The sequence below is a fragment of the Falco punctatus genome, assembly GCF_963210335.1.
Source record: "Falco punctatus genome assembly, chromosome: 6".
In the NCBI taxonomy this organism is placed as follows: domain Eukaryota; kingdom Metazoa; phylum Chordata; class Aves; order Falconiformes; family Falconidae; genus Falco; species Falco punctatus.
In genome coordinates this window covers 88,235,642-88,252,299 of record NC_137585.1, presented here as the reverse complement: position 1 = coordinate 88,252,299, position 16,658 = coordinate 88,235,642, and the positions used below count along the sequence as shown (strand labels likewise).

Below are 16,658 nucleotides of genomic sequence, written 5' to 3'. Positions count from 1 at the left end.
TAGTGATGTGTCTTCATGGTAACTATTTAATAACTTTGTTCATCCTTTTCCAGGCCTACTATATGATTTTAGTATCAACTTTAAATCAATTGTTAGAGATTTTTTTTTTTTTTCTTTCACACTAATTTTCTGCCCTTTTGTTTTACTCATCCTCTAAAATTAAGGTTGAGGTTGCTTACACAGTTACCAAACGGGATCATGGGCCTGTGGCTGGAATTATTTGCTTAAGTTTTTTGGGAACTCGGACGTTTTCTTTTAATTTTCAGTTGATACCTTTTCAGATTTAATATTTAATAAAAGTCTTGATGCACTCTAGGAATTAATTATATGCATACATAATAACAGCTAGTACTGGAATCAAATATAGTAATTCATTACAAGGTTTATCGCTGGTAGCAATTTCATTCTTTACCTACCACACACCTTCCTTGAACTTCAGTCTTGTTTCCCTTTCTACCATGCTTATTAAAATCTATATAATAAAAAAATACACATAGTTTGCAAGTTGACTTTTCACTTTGCCTATTTTCTTTTTCATTAGAGTTCAAGAAGATTTCTTAGAGGCAGTTGTCCTAGTGATATGAAACAACTGGATGTATTGTTAGTCGTTTGACTTTAAGACAAAGAGAGAATGAGTCGTTAAGGGCTAATTCAGGTTACAAGCATTTATATGTCCTGCTAAGCGCTGCGTTAAGCACTAGCAAATTCTTTTATTTAGAAAAGAACCTTCACAAAGGGAGCCCCTCCACAAGATAGATGAGCTGATAGAAAGCTCTTCACAAACAATGAGCTCAGCAAAGCTAAGACAAAGGTAATTTTAGCACGGCGAGATCCCGACCACAGATGCATTGATTGGGTCAAGAAACCCCCCTGACTTAAAACGAAGTGTAGGTTGAACATGTGGAATGATCAACACAGGAAACGAGAGAATTGCTTAACAAATAGGAAACTGAGAACTAAATAATGAAAGACTTGAGCAATTTGTAATCAATGAGGGCTGATGTCTTTGTTGAAATGTATAAATAATGTAAAGTTTTGATAATTGGGGAGTCAGGCATTTGTCAGTGACCACCTAGCTCGCTACCCGGCGCGAAGCAGAATAAAGGAATCGTCAACTCGGTGCGTGAATTGGCGCTGGGCACCAGGTAGAGAACGTGCCTGTGGGACAACAGTAGAATTTTGTCCTAGTTCTTACATCATACCTGGCATGGAATACAAGAGAAGTGGCAGATGTGAAAGCTGGTAAAACAAGAAAGGTCTGAAATGGAGACAATTCCCACTTCTGGTAGCTAGACACTGCACTCCACCAGCAACCAACACGCTGAGATTATGAGTCTGACATGTTTGGTCAAGGTGAAAACATTTGCAAATGCATCTGCTCAGGAAGGCCAGGGGATGCTGCCATAAGTTTACACCCAGGAGGGTTTGGTTGCAATTGCTAGCGGCAATATCACCAATCCATCTCAGAGCCCTTGCACTTATTTAGCATCAACAGCAGGAGCAAAAGTGAGCTTGGAGATGACCTAGTACTGACAGGAGCTATTGCTTTTATGTATAGCGAGAGGGAAGGCTTGCTTTCCCTTGAAGCTAAATGCTGTCATTCAGGGGGGAAAAATAAATAAAATAAAATAAAAAAAAGTAATGATACCAGGGTCAGATGAATGTGTTACACAAAATGAAAGAACCTACCCAATGTGAGGTAGACTGCAGAATTTGTCTACTGCTTCTAGCATGAGGACAGTAAACCTACAAATAGCAATTATTATTTTGTTTGTGGTTTTATTTATCCCAACTAATCACAACTATATTTAAAAATTATTTCCCTAATAAATATTTATTTTGGAGATCTACATAAAAGATGGAAATTTTAGCACAGTGTAAAGGCTAGATCAATCTTATTCCTCTATAAGGCCTTTTGATTTACTGTAGAGACTCAACTGATTTAATTAAGATAGATCAACTCACTCAGGACAATTAAACAAGTAAACTCAGACTAAAAATTTACTACTGTTTTAAATCACGTATGTGTTTGTGTTGCTTTCTTGAGTGTACCAGTCTTACCATTTTTTTCTATTGTTTTCATAAATTTGTACGTTGAATCATATATATGTATATAATATAAAGTAGAATAGATAATTGTAGAATCATAGAATAGTTTGGGTTGCAAGGGACCTTTAAAGGTCCTCTAGTCCAATCCCCCCTTGCAATAAGCAGGGACATCTTCAACTAGGTTAGGCGGCTCAGAGCCCCGTTTAACCTGACCTTGAATATTTCCAGGGATGGGGCATCTACCACCTCCCTAGGCAACCTGTCTCTGTTTTTTACCACCATCATAAAAAAATTTCTTCTTTATATCTAGTCTAAATCTACCCTCTTTTAAACAAGAGGTAGTTTAAAACCACTACCCTTTGTCCTATCAAACCCTGCTAAAAAAATTAGCCGTTTCTTATAAGCTGTCTTTAAGTACTGAAAGGCTTCAACAAGATCTTCCCAGAGCCTTCTCCAGGCTGATGAAGCCCAACACTATCTGCCTTTCCTCATAAGAGAGGAGCTCCAACGGTCTGATGATTTTTGTGACACCTCTCTGGACCCACACCAACAAGTCCATGTCTTTCCTGTACTGAGGGCTCCAGAGTTGAACACAGCACTCCAAGTGGGGTCTCATGAGACCTGAGTAGAGGGGGAGAAACAGTTTTTTAAACCTGCTCCCATGCTTCTTTTGATGCACCCCAGAATACAGTTGGCCTTCTGGCACGTGAGCTCACATTGCTGGCTTGTGTCCAGCTTTTCATCCACCAGTACCCCCAGGTCCTTCTGAGTAATGCTGCATTCAATCTCTTCATCCCCCAGCTTGTATAGATACCAGGGGTTACCCCAACACATGTGCAGGACCTTGCACTTGGCTTTGTTGAACCTCATGAAGTTCACATGGGCCCACTTCTTGAGCTTGTCCAGATCCCTGTGGATTGCACCTTATCCCTCAGGCACAGAAACTGCACCACTCAGTTTGGTGTCATCTGCAAACTTGCTGAGGGTGCACTTCATCACACTATGTCATTGATGAAGATATTAAACTGTACTGGTCCAAATATGGATCCCTGAGGGACACCACTTGTCACCAATCTCCATTTGGACATTGACCCGTTGACCACTACTCTCTGGATGTGACTACCCAGTCAATTCCTCATACACCAAACAGTCCACCCATCAAATCCATATTTCGCCAATTTAGAGAGAAAAATGTTGTGGGGGACCATGCCAAAGGCCTTACAGAAGCCCAGATGGATGACATTCGTAGCTCTTCCTTTGTCCACTGATACAGTCAGTCCATCATAGAAGGCTGCTAAGTTGGTCACACAGGACTTGCCCTTGGTAAAGCTGTGCTGGCTGCCTCAAATAATCTCCCTGTGCTCTATGTGCCTTAGCATAGCTTCTAGGTGGGTCGGTTCCATGATTTTCCCAGGCACAGATGTAAGCCTCGCAGGATGGTAGTTCCCAGGGCCCTCCTTTCTACCTTTCTTAAAAATGTGTGCAATGCTTCCCTTTTTCCAGTCACCAAGGACTTCATCTGACTGCCATGACTTTTCAAATATCATGGACAGTGGCTTGGCAACTACATCAGCCAGTTCTTCAGGACTCTGGGAAAACTATAATATCAAACACATAAAAATCATTAGATTCTGTTCCTTAGGCTAAACCTAGAAGAAAATGTGAAAATATTTTTCTATAAAAATAAGTAAATGTGGTTAATAGAATTACTGGTGGCCTTAGTGTTATAATCTCTGTCAGTAGAATTAACATGTTTTTCCCTTTCATTGTAAACATCTCTTTTTCGTCATCTCTTCAACTCTTCCCCAAATTCCTTGAAACTTCCTGACCTTCTCTAGGCTGTCTCAGATTTTGATTCTTTGTTTACCCTGGGCCTCATTCTATCTGTCTGCTTGACTGTCTATTCAGGAAATCATTATTCCCTGCATATTCATATTAATTTGTATTTTGAATTTGGAATTTTGTATTTGGTATTTGGAAAGGAGAAAAACTAATAAAAAAGTAGAATTTTAGTAGGCTTGTAGCTTCTTTGCTGTCAGATACAAATCCCTTTCTGTATCTGGAGACTGGTGGCAGTCCTGTAAGAATTCCTTTTGGAGTCTTGAAGAGGGTTGTACAGGTCAGTTTCTCCAGGCACATTGTAACTTGATGGCTGGCTTGCCCTGCCATTCAGCGTGGGGATGGAAAAAGGGGTGCGGTGTGGTTCTCTCTCATCGAGGTGTCTCTGAAACAGTATTGGAAAGTTCCCTGTGCTGCAAAGTGCAGGGAAGCAGGAACTCAACTAATAAGACATTTTTTGGTTTGGTTGTTTTTTCGGTTATTTTTCAGACTGATTGAAGGGATGAGCAAAGCTCCCTGTCTTACTTCTCTTTGCAAGTGCTAGGTAGAATGCAGGCTGCAGCAATTGGTTTGAGATGGTTGAGAGATACATTTAATGTTTTATTTCACTTCTATTTAGCAGAAATGCCAGAGCTGGGCCAAGGCGACATAGGGTATCTTGATTATGTATTAGAGGATGCTTTCAAAAAAGACTTTGCCCTATGACTCCCTCTAGGTTCTTGCACGTATCTCCTACTCAGCACTCCTTCACAAACTGCAGAACCAGCTGGGCCTACTTTTTCTGCTGCAGACCCTCTCTTATCACTCAACACATTCCTTGACTAAGATAAGGGGTTCTACATACAAGAACTACAAAACCTAAACCATCACTGCCCCAAGGACACGGCCAACCTGCAACTAAAAGCCTGGGGTTTTATACACTAGAACAAAAGTTCATGAAGCAACTACAGCATTGTATCAGTAGCATGGTGGCAGACTACTGTTAGGAAGTGTTGAAATTTATGAAAACCTAGCTTGTCATAAGGCTTACATTTGCTAATCAAGGGTCTTCATCTAGACTGGAAAGAGTTTTAGGTCCATAAGCTGAAGAGGGCTGAAAATGACAAGAATGGAACAGGTTCTTCTGAACCTGCAAAGAGGGCAGCATTGCACTCAGCCGGGGGTGAAACAAGTGTGTTTTGGGAAACATACTCATGAGCTCTTCTCAGGTTGTTTATAACTTGTTCATAGGCTGAAAACATTGACTGTTTTGGTGGAACTGTATTTTTGGCTAAATGAACTAAATTACAAATCTTTAGTGTCTTGAGTTTAAATGAACTGTGTAGTTAAGTACCTTTTTAACAACAATTTCAGTACAATGATTTCCAGAAATAAGTGGTTATAGGAACAATCTATGTGGTGTGGCATATTTTAAAATTCAAGAATGGACAAAACTCTTATGATACCCTGAGATCCAGGTTATTGTAGCTATATCTTCTTGATGACAGGCTGAGCTACTGAAATAATCGATGTTACTTGTGATCTCTGTGTAAGAGAGTGGTTTACATTCCCTTTGAAGTGAAAGCTGAGAACAGGACAAGAGAAGCTGTCACTTTGCACTCTTTATTGCCCTCTTTGCCCTATCTCGCTTATCAAAGAGCAAGATCACATACTTGTCAGAGGTGAGACTGGGAAAAAGTCATAAGGGCTGTGTAAGGAAGCTAGGATGACTTTAATGCCTACAGAGAGACAGGAGGGAATGAAAATGAAAGGGATAAACCAATGTGGGACTGTAGCGCAGGCACACACCACTAAGGTTAATGGGAAGTGGATTTCTCCCATGGAAGAGCTCTGGGAGAAACTAGAAAACTCTCTTTTGGGTATATCCCATTCCAGCAAAATAAGTATAGAATATTAGAAGGCAGGTTTTAAAACATACTTGCTGAGCTTTTTTCAAAGCAGAGTAGCAGATTTAATCATGAAATATTTCCCCTTAGAGCTGATTGATAGGAATCATACAGCCACATCCTCAACTCTGCTTCAAGATATCCCAGTACTCATTTAGATCTCTTCGTACTCTATAAATATCAGCGTTGTAAACATTAGGAAAGTCAATATTTAGAATGAAGTCCTGAGATAATGGATTTCTTCCTTAGTGTTTGACAAAAACAAATAAATAAATAAAGCACTGACTAGTGGGTGTTGTTTGTGAGTGCCAGCAGCTGGCAAAGGTAGGGGCTGTTACAAGGGGAACCTTCTGATGCAGGTTGGTTTCTAACGGGGGGATACATGGTCCCTCTGTGTCTGAGCAGGGGCCTTACACGTCCAAGGGAAACCTTGGCTGAAGCTTTGAGGTAGATCTTCCTGCACCTTTTCCGTAAAACAGGCTTTTTAAGAAAACAAAGAAGATATTATTCTCTAAAGAAATATTTAATTATCGTAAGAAGAAAACAAAGACAACTGAGTTCTGCTGGGTAAACGTAATAGACTGGAAGAAGTTTGTAAGCAACGTCCTGGCCACTTTGTTAACACAGAATAGACATTTCCCACTAGTTTTATACTTGGACAAGCAACTTCTAGTATCCTTCTGGGCTTCAGCAATTCAGACGTTTGTCTGCTTTAATGTTTGGCTAATGTTAAATGATTTCTAGGATGTCTGGCAAACTGCAGCTACTTCATTCCCAAGAAAGCAGCAGTATTTGAGAAGTAGTTCTGGTGTACTTTGCTTGGGATTGCAAAACATGTACGGCATGTTCTGCACAGACCCTAGCAGATTCCTACTAAAAATGTCTTTTTATTCCTCTTTCATTACATATCAGACCTGACTGTTCATTTCCTACTTTCAGAGTCCCTTAAACTTCTGTCTGTGTTACAGCATTTCTTCCACTGTGTGTCTGGCTCCATCTCCCTCTCCCAAACCGTGCTCCAGAAGTTTCTGTCCCTCCTTTCCTTGACCTCTCCCTGGCTTTCTTAGTCACTTCCAATGGAAGAGAAACCTGCCCCTGCCTCCACGGGCTCCCTGTCAGGACAAGGCAAACAGGCAGCCTTTATATCCCTGCTGCAGAGCTGCAAGTTTTTTAAAGAAGCATTAAACGTGGTACACAGTGAGCAAACAAATCAGATATATAATCCATTTTAAGGGTAATCCACTCCAAAGACTGGGTGCTAACCTCAGCTTTAGCTCTTTTTTTCTGTTTTCTTTTTCAGCAATGCTCTTTTTTTCTGTTTGTATAGCTGCTTACTTACATATTTAATTATACAAATTATACTTCTCAGAGTTTAAGAAATTATGCACAGGGACTGAAAGTTTGCTTCACAAGCCTACAGAGGGCATTTTCATTAACTATTTGAACGGTTAATGGATTGAGTTAGTAAACCAACTGACATGCCATGTAAGTACTGGCTAATTTAGTAATTAGAGTTTTATTTCCTGTCTGATCAGGCTTTACTGAACACCCCTAGACAGGATGTGAATGTATTTAGAGCTGCACAATAACATGAATTCTTTCAGAAATAAGATGACGGATGGAAAAGTACTGATAACATATTGTACTAATAAGTAGTATTTACGAGTGGTTTGAGCCTAAAAATACTCAGAAAATGGCTACATCAGATAATTTTATCCTAATACCAAAGGCTAACTTGGTTCAACCAAAAAATGGGGATCATATTCTGATCTATGGATTGGATTCCTGATATGTAAGTGCTTGTGTCAGCAACCTGCCAATTTAAACAGGGTTAAAAAAATTGTGGAGTGAAATTAAGTATAGGTCATTTTAAGCTCAGCTTTGTTTTATTTCCATAAAGCTTTCTCAAAACGTAGCAACTGTTTTATTAATCACTGTATTGTTATGCATGACTTTATCTTGATGTTTGCCTAGTGTTAAATCATTTTCAGAGAAACCGGCAGACTGCAACTATTTCATTTTCAAGGTAAGAGTAATATTGAAAAAAAAAAAAAAAGGCACTGCCTCCAGTTTTGTGTCAGCCCATACAACAGGAAGGATATTTAAGAATCATCAAGTGCTGCTTCTCTAGGTTGGAAGCTACATAGCTTCTTAAAAATATTTTTGTGTTGAACATCAGATTATTCTTGGCATGCAACAGTACATTTGTGAAGTACTAGAAGCTCAGGTGTTTCTGTCTAATTTGTAAGAGCTCCTGAAGCCTCCTACTCACCATTAAGGTGAAGGAACTGTGAGAACGTTCTGTGAAATTTAGAAGAGTAACTGGCTAAGTTTTCCTCCCTTTTGCAAAGAACACCATTGAAGCACGTATAAAAGGTTATATGTTAAGTGTAACATTGGAAAACCATGAAAAGATACAACACATAGGCTTAGTGTCAAACATTTTGAAAATTATTCAATGTGTCACCTTCATTTTTAATAATGTTACTAATTTGGACACTGAATTGGATATTTTTTTTTTTTTGGTTCATATAAAGTAGTTCAGTTCAATGCAATCAAAAAAGCAGTACCTACACCAGACTAATTTAAAGGAGAGTGTTATGCGTAGAACACATTTTATATTAAAGAATGTAATTTACTTGTGAATATGTACCACAGCCTCTGAATCTACAGTCAAAATTGTTATGAATAAAAGAAAGCAAAACTCCAGTACCAAACATGTTATTTTCATACTATTTTTAATATTAATGCCAAGCTGTATCCGGTTTTTGGTTTGGTTTTTTTTTTTTTGGTTGTTTTTGTTGTTTGGGGTTTTTTCTTTCTGTTTGTTGTTTTGGTTGGTTGGTTTTGTTTTTTTTTAATACAGTCATTCTGTTACCCTGTATTACCAATGCAGTAACAGAGTAACACTTAGATAATATAAGGACTCCATTATGTCAGGGAATGTAACAGCACCAAACAAAAAGTTGGTCCCTTATGCAAATAGATTACAATCTAGGCAAAAGGTTGATCCGAGAGTATTCCTCAATATATCTGTATATCCCTGAAGAAATTCTGAGATTATAACGATCAACAGTTGTATCAATAGACAATGACAGGAACAGATTGACAGCCAACCTGCTGTCAAATTTTCCATGGAAAACATAAAAAATAATAGCAAAGGTGGAACTGAAGGAGATTTAAAAGAAGTATTTTTGCAGAAGAATCATCCAAAACCTGAGAAGCAGTACAGATGCTCAGAGATGCCTCTTTGAAAAACATACTAATGAGTAAGGATGGCTGGACTCATGATGCTGTTGGAGATGTAAGTTGTTCTTTTAGTAGTGAGAAAGAACTGTTTGGTAGGCTAGAAGGCTTCAGATGTGAAGAAAAGAAATGGAAAAAAAATGAGGTATAACCAAAGTATGGGTGAATATAATAAAAAAAAATAAAGCCTTGAAGAAAACTTCAAGAGATTAAACAATACTATTATAAAGTGGGGGAAAAAAAATATCCAAGAAGGGTAAACCTGAGCAAATACCTGTAGTGTAGAAAAGAAAACAAAAAAAGTCCATTACCATCAGCCCATAAGATGACACATAATAATTAAAAATTTATTACAAAGATCTATTAAGAATTTCTCAGGACCAAACACTTCTTTTAGAGTTTTTTTTCATACTGACGTTAATTTTGAAATGTTTCTGCTTTCCAGGAAAGAATACTATTGAAATAAATTACAGTATTTCATTAATAATGATCATATATTTTCCTTAATAAAAAAAAAAAAAAAGTGCATAGAATGAATAAGCTTTCCAACTAGAAAAAAAATGCTCAATTATAGAAGGATTGTTTGGAATATATATTAAAAAACACTTCCTCTACCTATGGATAAAATAATTTGAAGAGATAAATTTTTAATGGATACTACTATAATTACAACACCCATTTATTTAAGATAATGACAGCATGATAAGACTCTGATGCTGAAATAATAGAAGTCAATTGATATAATGTGTATTTTAATTAAGTTGAGGTTAAAAGCTTGGGGGGTGTCTGAGTAACCAACAATATTAAAGACTTAAGAGGCCAAAGAAAACTTCCTACAAATATTAAGAAATTTCCACTATCATTTAGTCTAATAGCTTGAAAAGATCAAAGGCTTCTCTTTCTGTTTTCCATTCTACCTATTTATCTCATTAAATTTCATTAATCAACAGCTCTTTCAGAGTATCAGCTTTTGTGTTCGGGGGGGGGGGGGGGGGGGGGGAAGAAGAAATAATAAGGACAGGGAGAAAAACAAATGAGTACTTTCAAAGAGTAGTCAGTCACCTCTGTTTAAAAATAAAGAACAAATGTAGTTATAATAAGCTTTTCCCAACACAATACCATGACTGAAGACAGCTGATAGATTAAAAAGAAAAGAAATCAAAAAAGCGTCATAGAATTGCTCTCTTTCTGCTCCGTTTTTGTTACCTAGTAGACTTCTGTCAATAGATGTCTCTGACAAGGCTGGCAGCCTGAGCCACAGTGAGTGAAATCTTTCCTGCTCCAAATCTTCCATTACACAAAGGGAAGGCCATTTTGAGTGCTTTTGTGTAAAGGAGTTTTCAGAAAATAAAAAATTCAGAAAATAATAGTGATAAGTAATTTTCCAAACTGCATTTATATTTACAAACTCATTATCAGATTAAGCTGGCGCTATATATTGGCTGAAAAACAAAAGTAATCCAGCCTCCAATTAAATTGACACATCCCCTTACACAAGAAAGGAAAACACCATCCCTTTATTCAGAAAAATAAGTCTATATTTAAGTTGTCCTGTATCACAAGGATGTTGGCTTGCATGCATTATGGAGGTCTTTTACTTTCCTCCGAAAGCTTAGCACGGCTTATCATGGAAACAGACACACAGGAGAGTCAGGCGCAGCACCTCAAACTGTCTGTTCTACTGCCATGGCACAGGGCAAGGTGAGGCGCGGGTAATGCAATATTCAAACACCCTCAAATGCAAGTGTCTAAAATTGCAGTTAAGTTTTGTGACCGTACATTTCCCATTTTAAGAAACACCTCCTTCTTCTGGGAGAGTTCTGTGAAAGGTATTTCCATGTATGATTCGGATGAGATTTAGGATGCCATCTTCTTTTTTTCTCTGCAGGAGCTTCCTGAACTCAGATTTTCAGAGAAGATACTGTAATATACTCCGAAATCTGCTCAAGGCAATTATTGTAAGACATGCAAGATGTTGAAGACAGAAGATACACCTAAGTCTCGTCCATTTTCCAAAGAATTTGAGATCATGGAGGTGTAGTGTGTTTTAAGAATTCTCTCTGTAATACAACCTAATACATGTACAACTATTCTGGAGGTTACCTCCTTAGTAACTATTAATTTTTAAAAACTTAATTAGTGTAATATTTACTTTTTTTAAAAAATAATCTGTCCAACATTTGTAAACAGAAGAAATAAAAGTCTTCAGCTTCTGTGAAGTGTCACTTAGTGAGAAACAACGTAGACAAGGCAAATTAAATTCAGTTCTGTGGAGATTTTCTGACAAGCTACATGTACTTCAAAGGGTCCTGGAGAAATTAATGACCTTCATTTAATCCAAGACACAATTATAAACTCACTGGAGTGGAACACCTGAATTCTCCTGAATCTGCTTAATAAGGGAATGTTTCTAGATAATAAAAACATTTCTAAAACTCTTCTGCTTTTGAATAAAAGCTATATAAATTGCTTTTCCTTGATGGTGTTATTTATCTAAATAAAACTTATTGCATTCTTATCTTGTAGAAGAAGTGATATATAGAGAAAATCAATACATTTTAAATCTTATACATTTTATAAGACTGAAAAACAATACTAACACTTTTCCTCTCTCTATTTTAATGTTTTCTTTTGGTAGATGACCAACCAGAAGGAGGGTAACAACAACCAGAGATTGTAGTTTTATGCATATTCCTTATTCCTTCCATGTATTAGTCACAATCTAGGCATTAATCAAGATGATAGAAAACAGTGCAAATGAGATGGCATAATAATATAGGCCCAAATTAACACATTTGCTTTAACATTTGCTCACACAGAAAACCTTTCCAACTGTCAGATGATCCATTAGGTTGTTTAATGATTTCTAGGGTACCTCCAAGCTGCATATATTACTAGGCTATAGTGATGTAAGCATATTAAAGGACAATGTACTTGCCGATTCAGGTCGGTAGTGCCTTGGCCGACTACAGTTGGTTAGCAGAGCCCTGCGGTGATTACATTTTCATTCAGGTCCCTGGGTGACTCTCAGGTTAACCTCCACTGCCATGACAGAGGGCTGGTAGGGTGAGTCATTGACAGCTCTGGTGACTTCCAAGGGGACAATTAGCAGTCCCCTTCTGACCGAGCAGATATTCTCTTTTACTTACTTCAAAGCAAAGTGCTAATGATCACAGTGTATGTCCAAGAAAATGGGAAGTGTCCCTGTGAAAGCTAAGGCAGGAATTCAAGAATCCAGAAAGGAGATGAAAAAGACAGAGATGCCAAGTTGGACGAGAAACAGGAAAGTCTTGGAGTGCACAGCTGGTAAAGTCTGGCCAGCTCCCTCCGGCCAGGATGACTCAGCCAGGAATCTCAGCTGTTTGGAAGAGATAGGCTTCCTCCAGGCTCTTGGGACTATGATACTGGTTCACAGGCTGAAGGATTAGGAATATCGAACTGTCTGAAAAAAAAAACAGTTTTCTTAAATCAATGCCAAAGAGACCGTTTCTACTCAAGCACTCAGGAACTATGACTTTTGATCCTGCATCTACAAATTAGAGGAACTTGCATATCTTTACTGTAAATTTTTCATTAAAATAGCTGTCTAGACATCTATCTGAATCTTTTTCAGTATCAAATTTAAATAACTTTCCTTTAGCATCAAGGATAGGTGTGACTTTAGGCTATGATCCCTTAAAAATAATCTGTTCAACAGTTGCTTGTTTTGAGGGGCAGAGATTATGTGGTCTTTAAATTCAGTATATGATTTGACGATAAAATACCAAACCTTTGCATGAGGACATTCATAAAACCACAGTACAATACCCAGAAGAATAAAACTTCTAAAGGTAAAAATTTAGATGCTGATTCAAAGAATCTATCACCAATATACGAGTGAGCAGAGGTTATCTTTATTCGGCAGTGCTGGGTGCATGGGGGATCGCTCCACCAAAGTCATGCACACCAAAGGAACCTTTCAGCCGCCTCTTTATACAAGTCACTCATGTCTATTCATTAACTTTCCGGGAACTCATTAACAGATCTTGCACCTGGACAATTAGCACAACATTCCCTATGTCACCCATTCAAGGATTTAGTATATCTTCAAGTTAACATATCTTGTGCCTGGACAACTAGCACACTCCCATTCAATGATTTAGTATATCTTCAAGTTAACAAGAAGGGTCTCCTCAGATAAACATGAGCACACCGTTCTTTAAATAAATCATATATGGCCCATTTTTCAACACAAAAATGTACAAACCGAGTTATATAGTGAAGTCTATTCTGCACCAAGCAAGCACAAACCTATTACCCAAGGCAATAGAAAGCTGATTGATGATATCATGATGACAAATGAATTCTCATTTTGAATTCTGCCTGCTAAGTAATTAGTAATGTCATCAATATCATTACTAGCTCTTCATTCAACTTCATCAGCAAGCTGTTCCTGTTGCTCATTTTTCAGCTTTTCCTCTCTGTGCTTCAGTCAAGGGATGGATCTACATTGGGGACTGTTTCTAGCAACTACCCAAGGGAGTAACAAAAAAATTAGTTGTCAGGCACAAGCAATCTATTGAAAGGCTGAATTACATTTTAATAACAACCACATCATGTTATTTTAAAGTGGTCACTAACCTAAGAATTAGTATTTAGAACATCTTTTTTATCTGAATTATATTTAGAAACTGATATAATATGAAATAAAAATAAAATTAACAACAAATACTTAGTGATTATAACTGAGGAAGTGACTGTGGGACAAAAGCTTATTAAATATGTCTTCTTGTATTATTTCCTCATGCTTCTGTGATGGAAAGCAACATTGCCAGGGAAGGTGAACAAAATATTGCTAATGCAGATTTTCCCCAATTTCCTGTGACATTTTCCATTAAAAAAAAACAAACCACAAAACAAAAGTAACTAAACTTACCTTTTAAAAAAAGAAAAAATAAGGGAATGAATCCTAATGAATGCTGAATTAAATATTTAAAACACAACTGCATCTTTGAGGCCAAGCTATAATCTAAGCATCATTATAATACATTAGAAAAGGTCATAGAATTCTCAGTGCTTGTCCTTTCTAATTTTCTTTGCTTCAGCTCTGTATTTCTGTTTTTTAACAGAACATGATTCAGTTTTAGAGACTCTTCAGTTCTTTTTGGTTTGTTTTTTTTTAGTTTGTTTTTTGTTTTTATTTGGGGTTTGTTGTTGGGGGCTTTTTTTTGAGCAATTTAGCCACTGTATTTATTTCTTAGCATTAGGTCTTCTCAGAGTTTTACTTTTACAAGCAGACTTGTCTACCTTTTTATCCACTTGCTGTTGTATTTTAGGTGCTCTCAAACAAAACTTCCCAGAGATGCTTAATTTTTAAAAATATATTTTTGTACATGTACTAATTTTTGCTCAACGTAACCAGATTTAAGTCTCCTAGTTTAAATAAGTATATATCTGCACAGTTCATTTGCAGATTTTTCTATTCAGAAAGAACTGTAGCAAACAAGTGAGCAAAGATGAGTAAGGATGAAGGAAACAGGTTTCTACTTAGTGCTGGAGTCCATTTGAACAAAATGTCAAATGACTTTAAAAAAATGTAATTTTATTCCAAAATATGCAAAACACAAAAGATGTTTCCAGTCAAGGTAGTTTTCAATATTGGAATGCTTTCTCAGGTCTTTTTTGTGTGCTCCAGCTTCTAATCACTTTTTGCATTGCTTAACAGAAAAGAAAAAAAAAAAATGTTTAATTTTGTCCAAAGATGATCTATAACTAATTCCCCATTTCCAAGTTACTTTGTTTTGGATTGCCTGGTCCACCTGATCTTTCATTATGATAGAAAAAAATATTCCAGCTTTGATGAGAAATCATTGATCTACTTGTGTCCAAAGCAAGATTTCCTAAAATATAATTCCTGACAAATTCTCAGAGGAAAACAATGACAAAATCAAGTTGGGGTTCATGACAGTTAATCAGTAAACCATAGTGTTGCCATGTAATATAGTCTCCTTTAGCTTTGCAACTATATTATTTATTTCAGTGTAATCACTATGGGAAGATGCTTACCAACCCTGGGTGTGTAATTTTATCCCAAGAGGGAAGAGGTCATCTAAAACTTAGTCACTGAGGAGACAGTATGGTAGCTGAGGAGATCAACTGTATATGTAACTAATGAAACAAACTTAGACTCTCCTTGGACTCTCCATATAAGGGAAGTAAATTAAAGTTCAGTGATCAGTCAGCTGTAACTATAGGGCCAATTATTGTTTGAGACCCCTTAGATGACTCTGAGATACCTGTAAGAAGCATGTGTGATGCTTAATTAACATAGTACTGCCTATTGAATGAATATGTATGATCTTTTTTCCCAAGAAATGTAATGCATAAACATAAGAGTGGACTATATAATTTTGTTGTAATGAAACATGTGGCAGGCACATTAGGTGTAGTGATCCCCTGTGCATCCAGCGCTGCCATAAAGGAATGCCTGTTTCTTAATGCTGCCTTGGTGTTCGGGATTTTTCTTATTCCCGATTTCAGTGGCAATAGGGCCATCTGAACTTTTGCACTAAAACTTCACACAGCAGCTTTATCACCAGAGGGGAACAGGAATACGGTGACATTGAGTCAGTTGTCTGAACAGAAGCTCCTGTGCCCTGCCCACACCCCTGCCCAGCTGCCTCTGTGCAAGGGCTGCACCCCCAGGCATCCTGTCTCCCACCTTCCAGACCTCTGCCACTGTCCCAAGCACCCTCAGGCACCACAGACCTATGTCGAGACAACTGAATCGAGACCTCAATGTTTTCACACATTATCAGCTGCTGAGATTAAAAAAAAAAAAATAAAATAAATCTATCATGTCCGTTGCATTGTGTTTATCTTCCCTAACTGGCTTAACTGCCATTTTAATGCTTTTTAATCCGTCAGTACCCTGAACATTTTTGCAGACTTTTAGCATCTGATATACTGAGGCAGGGAAAAAAGAAAAAAGCTTCTCTCTCTCTTTTTTTTTTTTTTTTTTTTTTTTTTTTTTTCTCTCCTGTAGGTATGGGATCATTGAAATCCACTGCATTTTCTTTGATATTTTGAATTGATTTTTCTAAAAGGTCTTAATTGCTGTCTTCAGTAGTATCAGATTTGTTTTCTCTGCTAAATATATTTCGGATTGAAATACCTCATTGAAATTTACCATTCGGTCGGACTAGTTTATTCCTTACCTGTTGGTAAGAATACCAGATAATTTTGATATAGGGGTATTTGATTTAGTTTGGTTTGATAGGCTCCATTTTCCTTTTTTTTTTTTTTTTGACACCTTAATTTGATATGCACTTTAAAAAGCAAATAGAACAACCATCTGAATTTAAATTCCAGTCAGAGGAAAGTGAAGTGAGATGACTACATTCATAGTTAATCTATTGATTTTGTTTAATTATCATAAGCAACAAGAATCTTTTATTGCCAGACAACTGTATATAATTTGTGTTTGGTTTATCTGAAAGAATTTTTTCTATCAATTTACATGTTCAGTAACCTGAAAAATGAACAGTAACAGTAAGTTTTAATGCAGTTATGGAAATATGACACAACAGTAGCACTTTTAAAAAGCCCCGATGTACCTTATAATTCACCAGATCATTAAAAGAATGATATTAACAGGAC

The 16,658-nt window shown here is 37.1% G+C and overlaps 1 long non-coding RNA gene across 1 annotated transcript in view; it reads left to right on the top strand.

Moving 5' to 3' along the window:
• The window catches only part of LOC308066301, a 30,271-nt gene extending 14,425 nt beyond the window's left edge, over positions 1 to 15,846 (top strand). The window contains exon 2 of the long non-coding RNA XR_013929126.1: positions 73 to 15,846. This is a non-coding gene — a long non-coding RNA (uncharacterized lncRNA). The remainder of the gene's footprint in view (positions 1 to 72) is intronic.
• Positions 15,847 to 16,658: the final 812 nt, after the last annotated feature.